The following is a 13,406-nucleotide window of genomic DNA, read 5'->3' on the forward strand; positions in this document are numbered from 1 at the left end:
TGACCCTGCCAGTTCTCCTAATCTCTTAGAGTAACATCTTCAATTTCGGCTGAAGCAATTTGTCAGAAAAACTACAGCCTGTGCTCCATCTTTTAATAATACTATGAGACATATTTAATTTTCACGAAAAATAAACTTCATTATTCTCTCTCTTTATCAGTTAAACATTATTTTAACATGACACTTTCAGGCCTGTAGCCAGCTTATTGAAAGGAGGGGTTGTTTGTTTTCTGAAAAACTGAACCTTTTTGCAGTTATTCACCTGACTAATTATTCATTCTGTTTAATTGAGGTATAAATATTAAGTTTTAGTGGCATATTAAAAACTAATATTTGCTGGATAATCTTGTTGGATAGTTATTATAACTATACACTTTTAGATGCACCAACACTATTTCCTACCATTTTGTCAAACTGCTTTATTTACACATGTGCATTTTAACTGTACGTTTTATTACAGTTGTATGAATAATACAAATAATATGAATTGGAAATTTGATTAGAACTTTAAATTCTTAGAATAAAGAAATTAAAAGTTCAGATGCCAAAACCTCTAAATGGCATGTAAAATGAGCATTTTTCTCTGCCTTATTTATGTTCAGGTATTTTACCTAAAGACAATGAAAAGAACGTATTTGTCTCTATAAAAGTAAAATCACTGAGTCCACAAACAGGAGTTGGAGAAAAATGCCTTTAGCAGTTTTTGCGTCTAAACTCTTCAAATATGTCAATATACTTATTTTTAAAATACAATTTTTTTTAATCATAATTTTCTAGGGAAATCTGTTAAAACTTAATTTAAATTAAAAACTGAAGCCTTTAGGCAAATAACAAACTGAGCAGTGCTTTAAACCTTTCTCAGTGAGAATTTGGCCATTTAAATAATAAGATAAATCCAAACATAACAATAATAATCCAACTTTTGGTCTTTCAAAACCACCTGACCCCCCTTGGCTATGCGCCTGACTATTTAATTTAACTTAATAACTTGTATAAAGAGCATTACTTAATAATATATTTTGATAGCAGCTAAATAATTAATAGCTATGTATAAAATGTATTATATATATATATATATATATATATATATATATATATATATATATATATATATATATATATATATATATATATATAAACATTATTCATTCTTGGCGGGGATGAGGGGGTGATTGTATTCACTCGTCACTAGTCCCCACCAAGGTCAAGTGCAAACCTACGCCCTTGTACCAGAGAGATTCCCACTGCATCAGCAATAAAACAGCTGCTGACTTTAAATAAAGAAACTTGCTGAATCACATTAGCACTTCATTGTTCATCTTTGACTCAAACACTGCCTCTACTCTTCTCCACAGCGGTGACACAGAAGAATTTTTCTTCAGGTTTTACAGTAAAATGTCATGTATGCTGTAGTGCCATCTTGTGGTTTTCTGGACACTAGTTATGTTTTGGTTTGTTCCTGTTTTGTAGATTTTATGATCACTAATTGTTTCCAGCTTTCTGTCATTGTCTTTATAAGCTTTGTTATGTGGTGTTTAGTTTGCCTTTGAATTTTTGCTGTTTGCTCGTGCACTCCGTTTACCCGATTCAGGTTTGTTTTGTCCGGCTCTTATCTGGTCCTAGTCTGCTCACTGACTCATCGTTTTGGTTTGTCTGTTTGTTCACTTTGTTTCATTTTATGATCATATTTGTGAATTTCTGTTCAAACATGGTTTGACTCTCTTTTGTTTGTTGGGTTGTACTTTTGTCTCTGATCTATTTTGAAACCTGGCCTGTTCCCTCTTTTTTATTAAAACTTCTATTGCTGCACTTGGATATTTCTTGTATTTTTTTAAGCCCATCGTGACAGTAAAATACAGTTTTTTTTTTCATTGACTTAACAGTAAACTACTGGCAGCTGTGATTGCCAGCTTTTTTTTATCCCTTTAAAAAAGCAAATACCTCAGTTTTAATTGAACACTTCTGAGTGTTCAAGAAACATGGTGCAAAGATGAATTAATTAAATGATAATCGAAGATTAGCGATAAACAAATAAAGAAATACTGAAGGGAAAAAACAAGAACAGAACATACAAAAAGCTATAACTTCAATCACAGCTTTGTAATGAAAAAACCTGAAAGTTGACAAACGATGAAATCATTTAAATTATCAGCAGATGATTGAACAACTCTACAAACATCCTCACCAGCTACACTTATTACTACAGCATTTGTTTTTGCATAACATCTACCAAAGTTCTTCTTGAGATAAAGGTTAATATTTTACATCACCATCATGGAGAATAGAGTCTGCTTTAGTTGGACTCTTAGCCCTGAGATTTTTAACATTCATTTATTTGGGCTGCTGCATTTTTCAAGAACTTTGTTTAAAAAGCTCTTTTGATATGGAAAGCAAGCCAAAAAGGCAAGGCAAGGCAAGTTTATTTATATAGCACATTTCATACACAGTGGCAATTCAAAGTGCTTTACATAAACAGGAATAAAAAAAGACAAGTTTAGGAACATAAAATGCAGACAATAAAAATTATTAAAAACAGATAAAAACAAATTAAAATGAGTTAAAATAGGCTATAAAAGAATGAAAAAGAAAATGAAAAACATAATAGTGCGATCTGTCGGACGCAGCACAGTGCTCATTCAGTAAAGGCACAGCTAAACAGATGTGTTTTCAGTCTTGATTTGAATGTGTCAAATGTTGGAGCACATCTGATCATTTCTGGAAGCTGATTCCAGCAGCGAGGGGCATAGTGGCTGAAAGCTGATTCACCCTGCTTTGACTGAACTCTTGGAACTTCTAGTTTATATGATCCTAAAGATCTGAGTGATCTGTTAGGTTTGTATTCAGTGAGCATATCTGTAATGTATTTAGGTCCTTGGCCATTTAGTGATTTATAGACCAGTAATAATACTTTAAAATCTATTCTGAATGTAACTGGCAGCCAGTGTAGAGACCTGAGGACAGGTGTGATGTGCTCTGATTTCCTTCTTCTGGTCAGAATTCTGGCTGCAGCGTTCTGGATGAGCTGCAATTGTCTGTCTTTTTGGAAAGGCCAGTGAGGAGTCCATTACAGTAATCCACCCTGCTGCTGATAAAAGCATGAACAAGTTTCTCTAAGTCTTCACTAGAAACAAAGCATCTGATTCTTGCTATGTTTTTGAGATGATAGTATGCTGATTTACTGACTGCTTTGACATGACTGTTGAAACTCAGATCTGACTCCAGAGTCACACCAAGATTCTTGACCTTATTTTTTGTCATTTGACCTTTAGAGCCAAGGTACGCATTCACCTTGAGAACCTCGTCTCTGTTCCCAAACACAATCATTTCAGTTTTCTCTTTGTTTAACTGAAGAAAGTTTTGGCACATCCAATTGCTCATTTCATCAATGCATTGGCAGAGGGTGTCAATGGGGCTGTAGTCATTAGGCAGTAAGGCTAGGTAGATCTGAGTGTCATCTGCATAGCTGTTGTAGGAGATTTGGTTCTTTCTCATTATTTGGCTCAGAGGGAGCACGTAAAGGTTAAACAGGAGAGGTGCCAGAATCGAACCTTGTGGGAAAACTAAACTAAAAACTAAAGATCTAGTGATGTTCATATTGTTTTTAGGGAGGCAGAACCTGTTATAATATAACATACATGCTTATGTGCCACTGGAAGTTTTTAGAATATCTTGGACATAAACACTTTGCTCTATGGTCTTAGTTAGACTCAAGAGACATTAAGAATCAGCGTATGAACCTCAACAATGGTGACAATTAACAAAATTATCAGTTTAACTCACAAACATAACACTGGCTACTAACAGGCTACTGAAAGTCTAAACATAAACAACAGCAGAATTAAACACAAATAAAGAAAACCGTAAGACCATTATGTTACATAATTGATTCATACTGAAATGCATGCATGAGTTGTTTAATGTTCCTCTGCTGAGACTGAAGGTGTTTTATTTTACTTGATTTATGTTGTAACTCAAGTCATTCTTTGTGTTTCTTTTTCTTTTAGTGACTGTGATTACTAACAGCTGGTGATCATAAGTGTTTGAATTCACTCATTCGTTTATTAACTCTGTCAACTATATATATATATATATATATATATATATATATATATATATATATATATATATATATATATATTTATTATGGGTGTAACGATATTAAAACTGAACCGAAATATCGCGATACACCAGCCACGATACGTATCGCGAAATTCTCGTGGCGTATCGCGGTACTCTCACTCCCCCTGCTGCCCATTGTTGAGGTTGACGTCACTTGTCTCTAACTAATTGAACCAATTTAAACACATCTTTATTATCACATTTAATTAAATTGTTTTAGTAATAATGAGGTTTTGTTCTAAATATTATATTTTAAAGTTAGTATTTTAGTGCATGTCATGTCATTTGACTTGAGTGAGCATCACACTCGTTACTACTGGACGCAGGATGGCTGCTTCACATAGTATTGAGATTGCAGATCCCCCAGACACATTTAAGTCATCTGTGTGGAAACATTTTGGTTTTCCAGTTGAGTACAGGAATAGAATTCGTGTCGTAGACAAAGCGCACGCCTGTCTGTCTCAACTGTTTCACGAAACTTACTTGTAAGGAAAAACATTTAAAAAGTGTGGTAATTTCACAATGTGAGGGTGTAAGCAACAGAACTGCCAACAAAAGTGATTTAATGTACAAAAGTGAAACCAGAATAATGCCCAAATATACAAAAAAAAGATAAATATTTACACTAATAAAAATAATATAATAAAGTAACAAAGTCAAACAAAAGTATCAAACAAAAATTAGTTAAACTCGAGCAAGGGAATGATAGTGAGAACAAACAAAATAAATAAATATAATTTAAAAATTCTAACTCATGAATAACCCCACTTACCTCGCTAAAACTGATGAAAAGAAAAAAAAGGTCTTTAGCGCCGTGCGCCGCATTCTTCCCTATACTGAATAAAATAAACAAAGATGACCTTCACCTCTTACCTGATGTCTTTAACAATACATTTTCTACGTGTTTGCAAAATGGAAATCGTATGACATTTTCCCTATCCACCTTACACTAAGAGTGAACTTGAGGAGATACAGCTATATTGTCGGGAAGGAGCGGAGCCAAAAAATAATATAAAAATCAATCGAAATAAAAATGTACAAACCTCACAAAATTACTTAAAGTGGGCAAAAGTAATGCAAAATAATTTTACCCAAACGAAAGTTAAGAAAAAACAACGAAAATCATAATCATGTCAGAAACATACACGAAAAACGAGATCAAAGGAAAAAGCGCTCTCTCTCCCGCTCTTCCTGACATGCTTTACATTCCCGGGGGCGGCGCAAGATGGCGGCTTGATTAGACGCACATGCTTTGGCTCTGAAAATAAAAGCGGGTATCTTACAGATTTCGATGTAATTAATCAGTCACACTTTTTATTTAAGTTTTATATCAGTGGTTAGAACGTGTTACAGTTGAGTAGTCATATTTACATGTTTTTTTTACTCGTATTGAAAACTCCTGAAAGTTACCATGGACTCGTCTGACTCCGTAAAGATGGACATTGAACTTCAGCGATCGACGGAAAAAAGGCTCATTAGTGAAACTCATTCATATAGTTGTCACGGCAAAGAAGGAGAAGAAAATGATTCTGCTCCGAATACCCCATCAAAAGCACCTCCAACGAAAAGGGTGGCAAAAGGTGATGCAACGGATGACCTCACATTAAGCCAGGTACAGCAAAGTATCATTCAAATAATTCGACAATCATCTGAAGAAATAAAAGACATGGTTAAAGAAAATTCGAATAGCATCAACTTATTGAAAGAAGCCCTAGAGGCGGTGCATTCAGAAATATTCGACATTGGGAAGGAGAACGAAGAGTTAAAAAACAAGAATGAAGCTAATCTGAAGCGCATCTCAGAATTGGAGGACAGAATGAATGAGCAGGATCGTTACGGCCGGAGATGGAATCTTCGTTTGGAAGGGATGCCTGAGCGTCCAGATGAGAATGTCAAGGCACGAATAATGGAAATTTGCAAAGAGGTGGTCGTCGAGCAAGAGGGTGATTTTGTAGCAAGTAATGTGGACATTGCTTATCGAGTTGGAAGATCCAGTGCAGACGGCGGCAAAGGAAAGAAACCAAGGCCAGTGATAATAAGATTCACTTCCAGAACAGCGCGAGACCTCACATGGAAAGGAGCCAAGGGAAATGACTTTCTCAAGAAGAACAAGATGTACTTCAAAGAAGACTTCACGATCAAAGACAGGGCTACGCGGAATCTCCTTTGGCCGTCAATCGACAAAGCCAGGAAAGAGGGAAAAAAGGCCTTCTTTGTTGGAATCAAGGCAATAGTTGATGGTAAGGAAATTAAGATATAAATTGCTCTAAATATAGGTTTTGGACACTGATTTTTTTGTAACACAAAAAGTTCTAGCTACATTAGATTGTAATTTTGTTAATGATGTGACCTCTTTAAAATATATATAATTTATTTTCCTTTCACTCTTTAGATGTATACATATGTGTTACTGATAATTTCAATAACATATTTTCCATAAAAAATAGTTACTTTGTTTTGTGGTACAAAGAAGAAAAAAAAAAAAACAAAGGAGGTCATTTATTTATTTATTTTTTAATCAAAGCGAAAAGGATTTCAGGACTAAGTTAACGTGACTAATTTTTCAAAGACGGAGAGAATTTTTTACCCGTTATACACTCTCAACACTCTTAAACCTTATTTGGTTGTTGTTCACTTGATTGTTTTTTTTATAATTAAGGATTGTATATTTTTTTGAGTTATGTCAATAACAATATTTTCTGTTAATGCCAGGGGTATACGAGATTTGCTTAAAAGAAAGGCTTTGTTTCTGTTTTGTAAAAGTTAAAAGGCTGACTTTTGCTTTATTCAAGAAACTCATGCCTGCAAAGAAGATGTGTCTTTTTGGAAGAGTCAATGGGGTTGTGACATTTGGTTTTCAGCAGGTGTCGCTATTTTAAAGGATAAGTTTTTAGGGAAGACAATAACTCAAAAATCGGATGATAATGGCCGTTGGGTCATTCTACTTGTTGAAATAAACCAGGTACAATTTATTATTGTAAATATTTATGCCACCAACAATAAAAAAATAAATGGATTAATTTTTCAAGATATTGAAGGTCATATTAATAACTTGCAATTAAAATTCCCTTCAGCTGAAGTTATTTGGGGTGGTGACTTTAACACTATTTTTGATGGACAACAAGATAGATTGCCCCCGAAAGTTGACTATAGTGCAAATGAATTAAGCAACATATGTTTAAGGTTAAATATAGTTGACATTTGGAGGTATAAGAATACAAATTCCTTAGCATATACTTGGTCTAATAGGGATGGATCTCTCCAATCGCGTATTGACTTTTGGCTTATATCAGAAAGTATGAAAGAAAAAGTAGAATATGTGAATATTGAACCATCTGTTTTAACTGATCACAAGGGCATATCAATAAAAATTTGTATTTCAGGCCATAAGTCAGACAGGGTTAAGAGGGGATACTGGAAATTAAATAATAATTTGCTGAAATGTAAAGAGTTTGAAGCTCAAATTAAAACCTTAATTATTAAATATTGGAAACAGGCATGTATGACCCAAATGTATGGAAAATACTGGGAACAAACTAAATTTGAAATAAGAAAACTCGCTATATCCTATGGAAAGTCTATTGCAAAGAGGAAAAAAGAAAACGAAAACAAGATAATTAGTGAAATTTATTCTATTATGTGCAGAAGTAACCAAGATATGTCAAGCAATGATGTATTAAAACTTACAACATTGCAGAACGATCTAGACAATATTTATGAAGAAAAAGCAAAAGGGGCATTTGTTAGGTCAAGAAAACAATGGATGGAAGCCGGAGAAAAGAATACTAAATATTTTTTTAGCTTAGAAAAAAGGAATCGGGAAATTTCATCTGTTAATAAATTAATAATAAATAATTCTATCAATGAAAATCCTAAGGAGATTTCTAACTATGTATATCTCAATTTTATAGTAAATTATATAGTTCCTTTAATCAACCCACTAATATAGAACTTTTCCTTAGCAGTTTATCAGAAAATACTAATAAAATTGACTCTGATTTTAGAAATTCATGTGATGAAGATTTCAATTTAGTAGAAGTAATAGATTGTATAAAGAGTCTTAAAGAAAATAAATCTCCTGGAAGTGATGGGTTGACAGGGGAATTTTATAAAACTTTTGGTAATACTCTTGCACCTTTTTTACTTGCTGTTTATAAAGAATCAGTTATAATTGGAGAGCTTCCAGCTTCACTAAAACAAGGAGTAATTACACTAATACCAAAATCTAATAAAGACAAATTGTACTTGGAAAATTGGAGACCAATTAGTTTGCTAAACAATGATACCAAAATTTACTCTCTGATATTGGCCAAAAGAATTAAAAAATCTTTAAATATGATAATTGATCAAGAACAATCAGGCTTTCTGAAGGGACGGTTTATTGGAAATAACATTAGATTAATTCTTGACCTAATTGACTATAACCATTTTATACTAGAGGACAGTTTAATATTATTTATCGACTTTTATAAAGCGTTTGATACTATTGAACACTCTTTTATATTCAAAGTTATTGAATTTTTTGGCTTTGGCATTTTTTTTTCAAAATGCAATTCAAACTCTTTATAATGGTTGTAATAGCTCAGTCCAATTATCTCATGGGACTTGTCCAAGATTTAAAATGAGCCGTGGGATAAGGCAAGGTTGCCCTATTTCGCCTTTTCTTTTTTTATTAGTTGCACAAGTAATGGCTACTCATATTAAAAAAGCTGATTTTCAAGGAATTTCAGTGTTTGACAAAGAAATAAATCTCAGTCAATTAGCTGACGACACTACAATTTTTGTAAAAAATAGTAAAGAAGTGAAGAGTGTTATTAATTGTATTGAGGAATTTTCTGAGGTCTCTGGATTAAGGATGAATAAGAGTAAATCTATTTTATTTGCAATTAAAGACTGTCCCTTAAAAGAAGTTAGTGGTATTCCAATAAAAGACACTGTTACATACCTCGGTGTAATAATAAGCAAGGATTTGAAACAAAGAAATAAATTAAATTTTAAGCCCACCATTGAAAAGGTCAAAAACAGATATAATATGTGGTTAATGAGAGATCTGTCCTTATATGGTCGTGTGTTGCTGTCTAAAGCAGAAGGAATTTCAAGGTCTGTATATATATTATTGTCAATGGAAACTTCGAAAAATGTTGTTAAGGAATTGGATAAAATTCTTTATGATTTTATTTGGCAAAAAAAGGCTCACTATTTTAAAAAAGATATTTTAAATAACAGCAAAGATTTTGGAGGCCTTGAAGTGTTAAATTTTACAGATCTCAATGAGGTATTTAAGATAAAATGGATAATTGAATACATTAAAAATAAAGAAACTTTGTGGCATATCTTTCCAAATTTTATATTTAACTCTTTGGGTGGCATAAATTTTCTTTTAAAATGTAATTTCTCTATTGATAAAATCCCTATTAAATTGGCAAGTTTTCATAAGCAGGCATTGTTGGCTTGGCAGTTGGTCTATAAACATAATTTTACACCTCATCGGTATTTTCTGTGGAATAATAAAGATATCTTGTACAAAAGGAAATCTATATTTATTCAATCACGGTATGACAATGGAATATGTACAGTCAATTACTTGACGAACATGGATTGCTTTATTCATACTCGGAATTCCTTAAAAAATTTAAAGTTCCTGTAAATCCAAAAGAATATGCTGTTATTTTTGATGCAATACCAAATAAAGTTGTATCACTGTTACGTAATTCAATATACAATGTGGACCAACAGCCAAAGACAAGTAATGATGTATTATATATTAACATTCTTAAAGATAAATGTAGTAATAGATATATTAAAAATGTATTAAAAAAGAATCAACTACCATCTTCAACAGTCTTCTGGTCATCAAAATTTGGAAGCATTGAGTGGAAAAAAGTATGGTTACTAACAAATAAGTTCTTTATAAGTAATAAAGTAAGACAGGTATCATTTAAAATTTTACACCGAATTTATCCTGTAAAAGAATTATTTGAACGATTTGGAGTTGATAGAGAAAACGTTTGCGATTTTTGTGGAATTATTAAAGAATCTGTTACTCATCTTTTTTTTCAATGTGTATACTCAAGATTATTTTGGATTGATGTTTCTAACTTTATTTCAAGGACATTTGGTACACTAATACAAACTGGGTTATATGATGTCATACTTGCTTTTGTACAAGATGGAATTGACTCCAAAACATGTTTTCTTATGCAACTAATAATATTACTTGGAAAATACCATATCCATGTCAAGAAATGGGCCAAAGCTAAGCCAAATTGTGTTCATTTTATAAAGGAGATTAAACAATATGGTACTACATTATGTAACAAAAAAAACAGAAAAGCTAAAAAAAACATATGAGGCATTACGTAAATTTCATTTGATTGAATAAGTTTTTTTTTTTAATATAATTATCATTATCTTACCTATTCTTTTTTCTACCCCTGGCATGTTTATACATTGTATAACTGAAAGAATTTATTTCATTTTATTTTATTTATTTTTATTATGTTCATAACTGTTGTGAGATGTAATCTATTGTACTATGTTTGTAAATACTACAATAAAAAAAAAAAAAGCTTTTTTTTTGGTCTCCTGACCAATCAGCTGTCATGAAGGCGGACCTACAGAAATGACAGGCATCAGCTGTCATGAAGGCGGACCTACATAAATGACCGGCATAGAGTTAGTGGGAGAGAGAGAGAGAGAGAGAGAGTGATCAGGAGGCAAACATACAGCCGGCTACAACCCTAACATTAGTTTCAGACACAACTGCAATGTATTTTACTGGTGAATATATCATGTAAAAACACTTTACAAACACAGTATATGTATATTTTTCATTAATTTAAACGGAAACCTATCTATCTAACTGAAACCATAGATAATCAAAAATGAGCGTCTGTGTCTGCACAGCGATCAAGTCTCTCATTGGAGAATGTGGATATTATGGTGTTTTTGAAGAAGATCTTTCACTAGTCTACACTGCAGTTATTTATTTAATTTTAGTTTACTTAGTTAAGATGGCTGCACTAAAGAAAATAGTTTTTTTTCTGACTAGTCTATATTGGAGGTATTTATTTAATTCTAGTTGTTTACTCTGGTGTCCTGACTGTACTAAAAATGTGATGACAAAGTTAATAAAGAAAAAGTTAAGATGTTCTTGTTATTAAGTGAATTGTCTCTTAGCATTGCTGTTAACATGACATCAACCCTAACCCCACAGCAAACAGAAACCGAACCGTACCGAACCGAACCGTGGCTCCAAAACCGTGAACCGAACCGTGCCTTTGGTGTATCGTTACACCCCTAATATATATATATATATATATATATATTAAAAAAATATATATATATATATATATATATATATATATATATATATATATATATATATATATATATATATATATATATATATATACACACTCTCTTGGTTTTATTGTAAAACTGTAATTAATTATGTAGTATACTTAAATTTTTACTACAGTAAATTTTATTGCAGCTTAATATACGTTATAGTTGTTTAAAACTACAGGATTGGGTCATTTGTTAATATTAAATTATATTCTGTTATCATTGCAACTACATAGTTACTACAAATGATTAATTCAGGTTTTTTTTTTTTTTACTATAGTAAGTTTTAAAAAACAAACAAAAAGTTACAATGGCATTTTTCATGTGGGTTGTAATGATCAATCACTAATTCAAATATGACTTATTACTTTGAATAAAATAAGCACTGTGGTGTTACTGCAATGAGTTGTAGTTCCTCAGTCTAACCACTAGAGGTAACACTATGCTAACACTACATGCAGACACCATATCCAGAAACTATAACAACACTACATGAACACTTTAAACTGAGTATTGCAAAGTAAACTTCAAATAAATTAAATGACTTAATAAAAATATATATTTTTACACAGCTTAGTTAAGATATTTTGACTTAATTTAATACATGACATTTACTCAAGAGCATGACTGTGACAATAAATTTGATGAGAACTGTTTCTCAAACGGTTACCTGCAAAAATGTTGTCAGACCAGACAAACAGAAACAGGTTTTTACATTTTTTTTTTCTGCAAACTTCCTTCTTCCTTGTTGGCTTTAATAAAGAAACAACCATTCTGACTACAAGAGGTATAGAAACAAGTATAAACATGTTGACATAACTGAGTTTATGATGGTTTTCACACAAATGTTTTACATTAAAGTATAAGCATTATTTCAAGAGTTCTCACTTAGATATGCTCGGCATTAATAGCAGGTTTGGCATGCTGTCCCAGGAGAGAACCAAGTTTGGAGATAATTGAGGCCAAGGCACCCTATCATGTTTAATCTCTCTCTCTCTCTCTCTCTCTCTCTCTCTCTCTCTCTCTATATATATATATATATATATATATATATATATATATATATATATATATATATATATAGAGAGAGAGAGAGAGAGAGAGAGAGAGAGAGAGAGAGAGAGAAATAACATGGCATCATGGGTACAGTCTGTATTTGCGGAGAGTGGAGATTTAAGAGAGGATGTTTTGTGTGATGCGAAGCCTGAAATCTGGGGAGGAGGGATGGGCTTTCTGGATATTGTTAATAATAAAGCAAGTTTGGGAGTTGAAAATGGAGTCTGAGGGGGGCCGTGAATTTATTTGTGAAAGAAAAACTAGAAAAATCTAGAAAAACTCTGTTGTGAAGATCAGTGTCCAGGGCCCCCCAATAAGGACACTGATTCCACTGAGTTACCCAGATGGTGCATTTGGCAGAAAATTTATGGTAAGTATAGAAACAAGTTCCCCCATAGGAAAGCGCGAGGTCCGAGATGATGGCCATGTAGTCATTTAGCTCGCGCCTCCTATGGGGAAATACTAAACAGAAGACATCTGTGAATCTAGAAAACGCTATGTGAAATTCTGCTAATGAGAGAGTGCGAGTTTGATTGGTGGTTGAAGATTTAAGGGTAAGTGTAAACTCTCCGCAATCCACCTGTCGTTCTGCCATAGGGGGTGTAATTGTTGAAAGAACTGTGGTGAGATCGATGTTGGCATCTGATAATATGAGGTTTTTTGCAGCATTTGAGAATGGCGGTGGTTCCATGGCTGGAGCATTATGTGACATGGGGAGGGGTGTGGCGGTGGACAGGGTGTATGGGGGTGTGCCAGAGTTGTGGACTCGAGTCAGACTTGAGTCATGAATTTGATGACTTTAGACTTGACTTGACAAAGTATAAAAACTTGCAACTCGACTTGGACTTGAACATAAATGACTCGTGACTTTCACTTGGACTTGC

The 13,406-nt window shown here is 32.9% G+C and overlaps 1 protein-coding gene across 2 annotated transcripts in view; it reads left to right on the forward strand.

The window, feature by feature from the left end:
• The window catches only part of LOC141381087 (uncharacterized), a 460,537-nt gene that overhangs the window by 287,941 nt on the left and 159,190 nt on the right, over window positions 1–13,406 (forward strand). The window lies entirely within an intron of this gene.

Source organism: Danio rerio, chromosome 3, assembly GCF_049306965.1.
Source record: "Danio rerio strain Tuebingen ecotype United States chromosome 3, GRCz12tu, whole genome shotgun sequence".
Classification (NCBI taxonomy): Eukaryota; Metazoa; Chordata; class Actinopteri; order Cypriniformes; family Danionidae; genus Danio; species Danio rerio.